This window comes from Nycticebus coucang, unplaced genomic scaffold, assembly GCF_027406575.1.
Source record: "Nycticebus coucang isolate mNycCou1 unplaced genomic scaffold, mNycCou1.pri scaffold_43, whole genome shotgun sequence".
NCBI lineage: Eukaryota > Metazoa > Chordata > Mammalia > Primates > Lorisidae > Nycticebus > Nycticebus coucang.
Genome location: NW_026515577.1, coordinates 344,699 through 354,841, shown reverse-complemented (window position 1 = coordinate 354,841; position 10,143 = coordinate 344,699).

The window sequence follows — 10,143 nt, the reverse complement described above, 5'->3', positions numbered from 1 at the left end:
ACAGCTTGAAGCTCTGCCTGAAAAAAAAAAATTTTTTTTTTTAATTTAGTGTTAACAAAAGTAATGAGATACACATTTTTTTATTAATTATTTTTATGTGAGCACATTTTGTTAGAATATTGGTTTTTATTCCTGGAGTTGAATATTTCATATACATTCTACTGTGTCTGAAAATACCATTATGTGTTCAAGTGTCTGAGAGATTTAAAGTAGATCTTGCTTATGTTCTATTTTTTATTTCAGGTATAATTATTTTTTTAAAGTGGCAGTAATCGTTGATGTTGATGAAGACCTAGTTTTAAGACATGTACTTGGATTCCTCTTTTGTAACAGCGTGTTATGGGAATGATACCTGGTGACCTAGTGTCAACTCTGCATTTGCGGGGTCCTCGCTCTGGTTGTAAATGCTTGATTAACTTATTTTGGTTTCTTTTTAAAACATGATGAGTGAACTGGATGAGAAAACTCAGGGATATCATTGAAATTGTTACTTGTATTAGGTCTTAATGAAAATACTACTTGAGAAATAATGGTACCTTTTGATTTATTTGAATGTTCTTTTTAAAACATCATACAAATGATGAAAGAACTCCTATGGTCCTTTTTTGTTAGAAAATGTATCTTTTAATTTTTTTTTTTTTTTTGCAGTTTTTGGCAGGGGCTGGGTTTGAACCCGCAACCTCTAGCATATGGGGCCAGCGCCCCACTCCTTTGACCCCCAGGTGCCGCCTGAAAATGTATCTTTTAGATGTAATCTCAAGAAATTCATTTTAAAACTCTGATGCCATTATTTTGTTTTTTTGTTTGTTTAACCAGGCGTCCTCAAACTGCGGCCCACAGGCCACATGAAGCGGTGTGAATTGTATTTGTTCCCATTTTGTTTTTTACTTCAAAATAAGATATGTGCAGTGTGCATAGGAATTTGTTCATAGTTTTGTGTTTTTTAAACTATAGTCCAGCCCTCCAACGGTCTGAGGGACAGTGAATTGGCCCCCTGTTTAAAAAGTTTGAGGACACCTGGTTTAGACAGAGTCTCACTTTGCCGCCCTTGGTAGAGTGCCATGGTGTCATAGCTTACAGCAACCTTAAACTTTTGGACTCAAGTGATTCTCTTGCCTCAACCTCCTGAGTAGCTGGGACTGCAGGCACCCAACTGTAGTAATTTAAATTATAAATAATGCCTGGCTATTTTTAGAGATGGGGTCTTGCTGTTGCTCAGGCTGTTCTCAAACTCCTGAACTCAGGTGATCACCTGCCTCAGCCTCCCAGAGTACTAGGATTACAGGTGTGAGCCACCACACCCATCCTAATGCCATTATTTTTGTACTTAGAATTGATAAGCTTGTAGTATCGCCTAATTATATGAAAGTGTATAGCATCACAGGCAAAAAGGGGAAAATATGCTTGAGGTGAACTAGTTGATCTACTTTTCTCGAAGAGAGATGATACTTTACTATCTAGAAGGTATATTCTAAAGCATAGGAAAGATGAATTAAGTCAGTGTGTTAAACTGTAGTTCAAGTGGTCCTGGTCCCCTGCTCACACTACATGCCTCAACACATACATAACTAAAGGAAATTCAAAATACTTATTAATTTTTTATAAAAATAACTCTCACTGTATTGTTGTCCTTTTTTTTTTTTCTGTCTTAATCTTAATCCACGTATTTAGTGAGGAACTACTGGGTTCTGGCCACTCTGTTCTTTCTTAACGTGCTCATCATTTCCTTAACAACAAAGAAATGTCTGTGCAAACTGTGGCGTAAATTCATGGTTTCTATGGAGATAAAGGGGTAGGGAATGGTGAATTATTTTTTCTGTAGTAATTTAAATGTTTAAAAATGTAACAGATGTATTTTGCTATTGCAAGTCAAAAAGTAATAACTTGTTTAATCTAAACACTTCTTCCTTTTTTGCTTATTGGGCCATGAACTTGGAAACTTTGTAGTCTGCTCTGTCACATTAGGCCAAGAATATGAAATTTATTTTTTTTGTGCCATAGTTAAACTTAGTCAGCAGTTAATTAAAGTACTGAAAAATAACACAGCAGCCAGCCCCTCAGAGTAAACAGCCAGGAAGTTCTAGATCAGTATTTTTCAACTTTTTTTTTATCTCAGAGCATACTTGAACCCATAGTTAAATTTCCATAGCACACTTAAATTATGTTGAACAAGAAAAAGAGTGAAAATGGCTCGTCGCCTGTAGCTCAGTGATTAGGGTGCCCGCCACATACACCGGGGCTGGTGGTTTTGAATCTGGCCCAGGCCTGCTAAACAATGACAACTACAACAAAAAAATAGCCGGGCATTGTGGCAGGCGCCTGTAGTCCCAGCTACGCTGGAGGCTGAGGCAAGAGAATCGCTTAAGGCTGGGAGTTTGAGGTTGCTGTGACAGCACGGCACTCTACTGAGGGGGACAGAGTGAGACTCTGTCTCAAAAAAAGAAAAAAAAAAGAAAAAAAGGAAAAGAGTGAAAAAAGAATGTATTTATTGTGCTTTGAACTTCTTTTGAAAAACAATTTTCATATTACTCCTAAGATCCTTTCATGGCACACTGGTTGAAAATCATTGTTTGAGACTCTTTAGTGGAGGGTCTTAATTATTATTAGTATTGTTTTGGGGTTGTCAGAGTTAGCAAATAAAATACAGGCACCTAGTTCTAGTTACATTTGAATTTTAGATAATGAATACTTTTTTAGTCTAACATTGTCCCAGATACTTTGTGGGACAGGATTATACCCAAGAAATTATTTGTCATTTCTTTTTTTTTTTTTTTTTTTACTTCTTTTTTTTTTTTTTCTGTAGAGACAGAGTCTCACTTTATGGCCCTCGGTAGAGTGCCATGGCCTCACACAGCTCACAGCAACCTCCAACTCCTGGGCTTAAGTGATTCTCTTGCCTCAGCCTCCCCAGTAGCTGGGACGACAGGCGCCCGCCACAACGCCCAGCTATTTTTTTTTGGTTGCAGTTTGGCCGGGGCCGGGTTTGAACCCGCCACCCTCGGTATATGGGGCCGGCGCCTTACCGACTGAGCCACAGGCGCCGCCCTATTTGTCATTTCTTTAAATCACCAGTCCATTCACATTTAACTTGTGTCTGGTCTGGTCTTTTATTTGACCACCATAGTTATTTCTATTTTTAAAAAAAAATTTTAATATTTTCACTTTTTTTGGAGACAGAGTCTTGCTCTGTCGCTCTGGCTAGAGTACAGTGGTGTTATCATAGCTCACTACAACCTCAAACTCTTGGGCACCAGGGATCCTCCTGTCTTAGCCTCCCAAGTAGCTGGCGCTCTGGGTACATGCCAACACGCCTAGCTAATAACTCTTCCTCAGGCTGGTCTCAAACTCCTGACCTCAAGCAATCCTCCTGCCTTGGACTTTTAGAGTACTAGAATTATAGGTGTGAGCCACCCCACATAGCAGTTTTTATTTATTTTATATTAGATGCCAAGCGGTTCAGGGATGATTAAGGAGTTTTTGAGGGTCTCAAAATCTAACTGGGAGAGGCAAGAAGGAAGAGATGTGGAGAAGAGAACACCAGAGAGGGGAAAACATCACGGGAATCTATGTGTTTGGTGCTGGGGGTCCGAGCCACAGTGGGGGTGAGGAGATTGTTACAGTGCCTTATCAATGCCGAGGAAGGTCATCAGCTTGTTTAGACCCAGACGCCATCCGGGTCGGAAAACCGCGCCTGCAAGTGCCTTTGAGTGGATGATGGGAAGGGAGAGAGGAGGAAACTAGAGAGTAATAAAAATGATAAAAAGAAATTAGAATGGGAGAAATTAGAGGAAAATGAGAGAAAGAGTCGAGTCCATCCTTTTTCTTCGGTTGTGGTGTCTCAGAGAAGGAGCCCTGAGAACCCTCGGTGCCTGGCGTGGCGATTCCTTATCTTGAGAAACTAGCAGACTCTGCACCTCAGGCTCCTCACTGGTTAGATGAGGGGCTGGCTGAGACAGTCTCGGACGTGATCTGATTATCAGGCCGTCCACACAACAGAGGCCTAACACCCGGCTTTCTGTCTTTGAAGAGGCATTATCCAGGTTTTGATACCCTTCCTCCCATTCCCTCAGTCTTGCTCTGTCCTTCCAGCCACTTTTTGGAGGTTACAACTGTGACTTCAAGCCCTTTGTTTGACCCCAATATTCAGTATCTTTGCAAGGAAAATGGTTCAGACTGCCTCGAAGATATTTGTTTCTTATTTTTTTTTTCTTTGCACTGACACCAGTGTAGTTTAAAATAAACAGTTGATAAATAAATCCTTCTAATATATTTTAAAATTTCCTTTTGTTCATTTTTGATAATTCATTTCAGATTGAATAAAATGAAGGCTTAGAGCTAAAGCCTTGTATTTTAATATATAAGAGAGGCAGTTTGTGAGATTGGAAATATTCAAATGTGTTTTGATCTGTCCCTTGTATGCTTCACTAAACTACCACGTGGTGGGGAATTAGGGCAGGGGTTACTTGTGGCCATTACCTGTTTAATACTCCATTTAAGCCTAGGCTATAAACTCAAAAGTGACTGCCAGTGATGATAGAAGTTTTAATAGAAATAAATTTACTATTTAAAGTAGTGTTTTTTAACCATTTTTAGATTTGGAAAGTGTTTTGAAAATCTGATGAAGGCAACCAGCCCTCTTATCTGTTGAAGATAATTCAGGGGATTTTAGAGACGTCCTCCTCTCACTGATGGATGACCAGATTTTAAATTCATGATTTTGGACCTCAACTGTATAGTTAAACTGGTCTGTTCATTCAGTTCTTAAATCATTCATTCATGAACTAAGCTTAGGTATTGTGGGAGGCTCTGATTTTTAACTCTCTCCAAACAGCAATAATAGTATTAATATAAACAGATTCAAGAGTCCATTTTCATCTTGAAATGAGAAGCGTTATCTCACATACTGTGTGTCTCTAGCACGTGCTTTCTAAAGATGTAAGACTTACTTGGTGTGTCCTAAGCGAAACACGTAGCAACAGCGACCTCCCTGGCTTGTTGTCCGTGGCCTTCTTGCTTCCTTTTAGTACCCGCATACGTTATTTATAGTTATAATCACATAGTATTCTCTCGCCTCCCCATCTAAATCTTTATTTATAGACTTTTTGTGCTTCCATATGACTGTTATCTTTTTTTTTTCCTTTTTTTTTGGGTCAAATATTAGTGTAATGTTAATTTACAAGAAAGTAAACCAAACCTCTGCAGCAGCTCATTACCAACTGGGAAAACATAGGGGTCAGTGTTCTAGAGCTTTAAAAGGTAAGTATCAATACAATTGAGGAACCCTCCTCTATAGATAAAATGGGATGCTGTATCCATATTGCCAGTGACATTCTCCCCAGGAAATGCAAGCAGCCACATCCACCCTCCTTCAGACTGTAGAGCCATTACATTGTCACTGAAGACTCGGACCCAGCCATCCTTTTGCGTGTGATAAGAGGTCAATCAAACCTCCTGCGCAGGCATCTCTGTTGGTTTGGTAGATGGCTCAATGGGTCAGATCATAGGAGTAACCTTGATCCATGACCCCATAAGCATATACAAAGCCAGAACTCAGAGAGAAGGTGTCTCCCTGAGGTCCAGTTCCCTTCACTATCCACATAGTAGAGGCCGGCAATAGCTCCATGTCTTTGTAAAGATGCGCCCTGTTGGCCAACAGCTTGGAGGCAGCTGAGACCGAGATGCCGCCCTTATTTCAAAGCTTGTAGATTTGATGCTGCTGAGCCAGTAACTACTCCCGGAATCTGCAGGCTGCTGCATCCCAGTCATGGTGCCCAGCAGGTACCTTCTTCACCACCCGGGAGGCTATGTAAGTACCCAGTATAGTCCTGGAGTTGGCTACAACTATGACTGTGACAGAACTTGAAGGCCAGAGTGGTGTTTCCATGAAGCATTTCAATTCCTGTTCCTCTGGGATATCCCAGCTGGGCATGACCAGGCTCAGCCTATCAGCCTGGACTCCTTGAGCCCAGATCCAACAGTCTGCACCACCCCCAGGTCTGAAAAACTCACGCCAGGAGCAGCCTCTCTAGCGTGCTTACCACACCACGTCTACTGAGGGCAAAAGGAACTGACTGCTATCTCTAATGCTGCGCCACACTCCACTGAGTTGATGTTCCTCTCTAACGCTGGCCATAGATGCTGTGTCCTATTTTACACTTTTTGGAGAACGTTGAAAGTAACAATTTTAAGTTGCTTTTTCAGTCTTGTCTTGGATTAGTTTTTTCTGAGGGTAGATACCCAAGGATGGAAGTAATGGTTTATTCGTTAATGTTTTTATTAAGTAGCTACTATCTATCAGGCTGGGTCAAAGGCTTGGCTATTTCCGTGACACTTGATATGGTTTGCCATTCTTTCCCTGTGTATGGGAGAAATACTTAACCAGTCAAGTCAGCTCTGAATTATCTAACCCGATAGACATGTGTTTGGTGAATGTTTAGAAGTAAACAAAAAGCATGTCAGAAAGGTAAATTTGAAGAAATGTCAGTATATAGCTAAATGAGATGTGGGTGTTTTTAGAATGATCTGCTGTTTGGTTTATTGACCCAAATTGGCCTTCTGATATGGTAACTGAGTCATGAAACTGATAAGATCAGAGAAGTAGAAACATACACAAAGTTAAACATCCTGATAAATAACCTAGATTTATTTAAATCACCCAGAAAACTTTAAATTGAGTATTGACTGGGCCAGGTACAGTGGCTCATGTCTGTAATCCTAACGCTCTGAGAGGCCGAGGCCGGTGGATAGCTTGAGCTTACAGGTTCGAGACCAGCTTGAGTAAAAAGTGAGACCCCGTCTCTACTAAAAATAGAAAAACTGAGGGAAGAGTATCGCTTGAGCCCAAGAGTTGGAGGTTGCTGTAAACTATGATGCCACGACACTCTACCCAGGGCAACAGCTTGAGATTCTGTCTCAAAAAACAAACAAACGAACAAACAAAAACAGCAACTGAATTTTGATTAAAGCAAAACCATAGTACACAGCTTTATTAATATAGCCAAACTTCTATTTTTGAATATTTTTTGAACACAGTATGTTCTAGGAAAACAAATGTGTTGCCTATTCTTGATTATTTCTTGATTAGTGGGGAGAGACAAATATACAGATAGTTGTGCAGCATGTGGCAGACACTGGAAGAGAGTTTGTATGTCAGAAAATAGAAAGGAGCAAAAGTTTCTGTTTACCCAGATTTTTTACTATAGAGAGGCCTTTCTTTTCCTTTCATGGTTTACTTTTATGTCTTTGGAGAGGAAAAATAACACTTGTTAAAGAGCATGGTAAATATAAGTAACTTAGTTGGGATGAAAGTTCAATGAGTTTTTGACATACATGTATAATTTAATGAAGATTCAAAGTTGCATAATTAAAGGACCTTTGACTTAATGGATTGCGGTATGGCTGGCTGGTTGAAGAAAAGTCATGGGTTGATGGTTATCTGAAAAGTAGCTAGTTTCTTCATCAATATAATTTCTAATTATCTTTGGAAGAGAAAATAGAATTGTGCATGCTGTCATTAGCCATAGCAAAAACATATTCTAGGATCTTTTTTTTCTGTCATCTAAATTAAAGAGCAAAAGGGTTGGTTTACCTGCTCTTCTAGAACACTGTGGAGATCTCTGTGTCCTTGGTGGTAAATTGGGATATTAACAGCACACACTTGATAAGGCCGCCCAGTCCACTACTGTGCTGTGTTAGATACAGATACTGTACTGTGCTCATCTTTGTCAACCTCTGAGCAGCTTTTGTTACTCTTCACCCTTCTTTCATCTTAAAGACTCTTCTCATTTAGCTCCTGAGACTGCAAACTCTAATTCTTTTCTTCGACCCCCTGCTCCTTTTCATTTTCTCTTCTTGGCTCTTCTACTTAATTACTAAATGTTGGGTGCCAAGAACCTCTAATCTTTCTGTTTATTCCTTTCCAAGGTGATCCATTAGTCCCATGGTTTTCAGTATCATCTATATCCTGATGAATCTCCAGATATGACCTGTGCAACTCAGAAGTCCAGAGTCCAGTCTGATTACTTCTTAGCTGTTACTCCTTTAATCCATCTCTAAGTTGGTCTCTGCATCTGTCCACCAAAACAGCAAACAGAGGTTCCCGTCCTCTGTAATCTCCATGTTCAGTAAATGGCCTCGGATCTGTGACTCGTCCATGATGTTTCCGTCTTTTCCAAGCCAGCGAGCGGCAAGTGCCGTCTCCAGAACGCATGTGTTTTGAATCCATCTATTTGTCTTCCCTACCACCATTGTAGTCCAAACCATCCCTTGCCACTCGGCCTTCTAATTTGTCCCTTTCCTGTCTATTCTGTATAGATCTCAGATCACGTGACTTCCCTGTGTAAGATCCACTAATGACTTCCCATTGCAGTTAAAATTGAGTCTTTTTCCTTACACATCTGAGCTCGGTTTCCATAGCCAGGGAAATGGGGATAACTATAGCTTTAACTAGAATACATCCCTGAGGACATGGATTTTTTTTTTTTTTTGAGACAGAGTCTCAGTATGTTGCCCTGGATAGAGTGCTGTGGTGTCACAGCTCACAGCAACCTCTAACTCCTGGGCTTATGCAACTCTCTGGCCTTAGCCTCCCTAGTAGCTGGGACTACAGGCGCCTGGCTATTTTTTGGTTGCAGTTGTCATTTTTGTTTAGCAGGCCGGGGCTGGGCTCAAACCTACCCCCTTCGGTGCATGTGGCTGGTGCCCTACTCACTGAGTTACGGGCGCCAAGCCGAGGACATGGATTTTTACCTGCTTTGTTCACTACCGTTTTCTCATTGTTTAGAATAATGTGTACATAGAATAGACAATAAGTATTTGTTGGATGAATAAACAGATGTAGATTGTCTGGAGCCCCCAAAGCCTTTTTTCTTTCCTCTTTGAGAGAAACATATTATAGCTCGTATTTTCCATATTACATGAAAGTCCATCAAAGGCTTCTCGTGCCAGTGTCTCCCTCCTTTGCCTTTCTCTACTTCTCTGCACACTCTCCTCCTGCCCTGCTTGTTTTATTCTTTAGACCTGAGGACATTAGGAGAAGTTGGGTTATTAGTAAGTATGGCAGGAAACAAATCGAAAAGGCACCCTAACATCAATGACAATTTATTTATTCATTTATGTATGTATTTAGACAGTCTTACTTTGTTGTCCTCAGTAGAGTGCCATGGTGTCACAGCTCACAGCAACCTCAGACTCTTGGGCTCAAGCCATCTTCTTGGCTCACTCTTCCAAGTACTGGGACTACAGGTACCCCCTTCAACACCCAGCTATTTTTTTTTTTTTTGTAGAGACAGAGTTTCACTTTATTACCCTCGGTAGAGTGCCGTGGCGTCACACAGCTCACAGCAACCTCCAACTCCTGGGCTTAGGCGATTCTCCTGCCTCAGCCTCCGAGTAGCTGGGACTACAGGCGCCGGCCGCAACACCCGGCTAACACCCAGCTATTTTTAGAGATGAGGTCTCATTCTGGCTCAGGCTGGTCTCGAACCTGTGAGCTCAGGCAATCCACCTGCCTCGGCCTCCCAAGTGCTAGGATTATAGGCATGAGCTACCACGCCTGGCCTAACAACATTTTAAAAATAAGCATTTTATTATAGAAATCTTGTCATAAGTAGACAGAAATAGTAGATAATGTAATGAATCCTCATCTCTCTATCACATAGTTAGAAGAGTTACCAGTCATGGCTGTTGTGGCATGTAATTTGATGCCTACGTTAACGGAATGCCTAGAGCCCTGGCCTATAGAGGTTTATATCACAAACATAATCTTACCCTGGGCATCGTGGCCTGCCATTTTGTAAATGAACTTATTGAGGACAGATCAGGAATATTTTTAAGGGTAATAGAAAGGTTCTAAAATATCTCTCCTGATTCATTTTTGTGAATATCTAAAATTTCACCATTAGTTCAACCATAAATTTGCAAATTATGAATAAGCCTGAGAAGGGAAGGACATGAAGCCCCTTGCAGTTACTTTTATCTTAGTGGAAATTGGCTAATTATAAGCAGGCTTGACAGGTAAGCAAGCAAGAGCAGGCTTTGATGGAAGGTAGAGAATCATGAGGACTTAAGGTGGAAAGGGCCAAATAGAGACAAGACATGCAGCATTCAAGACAGCAGGAGGGGCTGCTTTGCTCCCTTCCCACC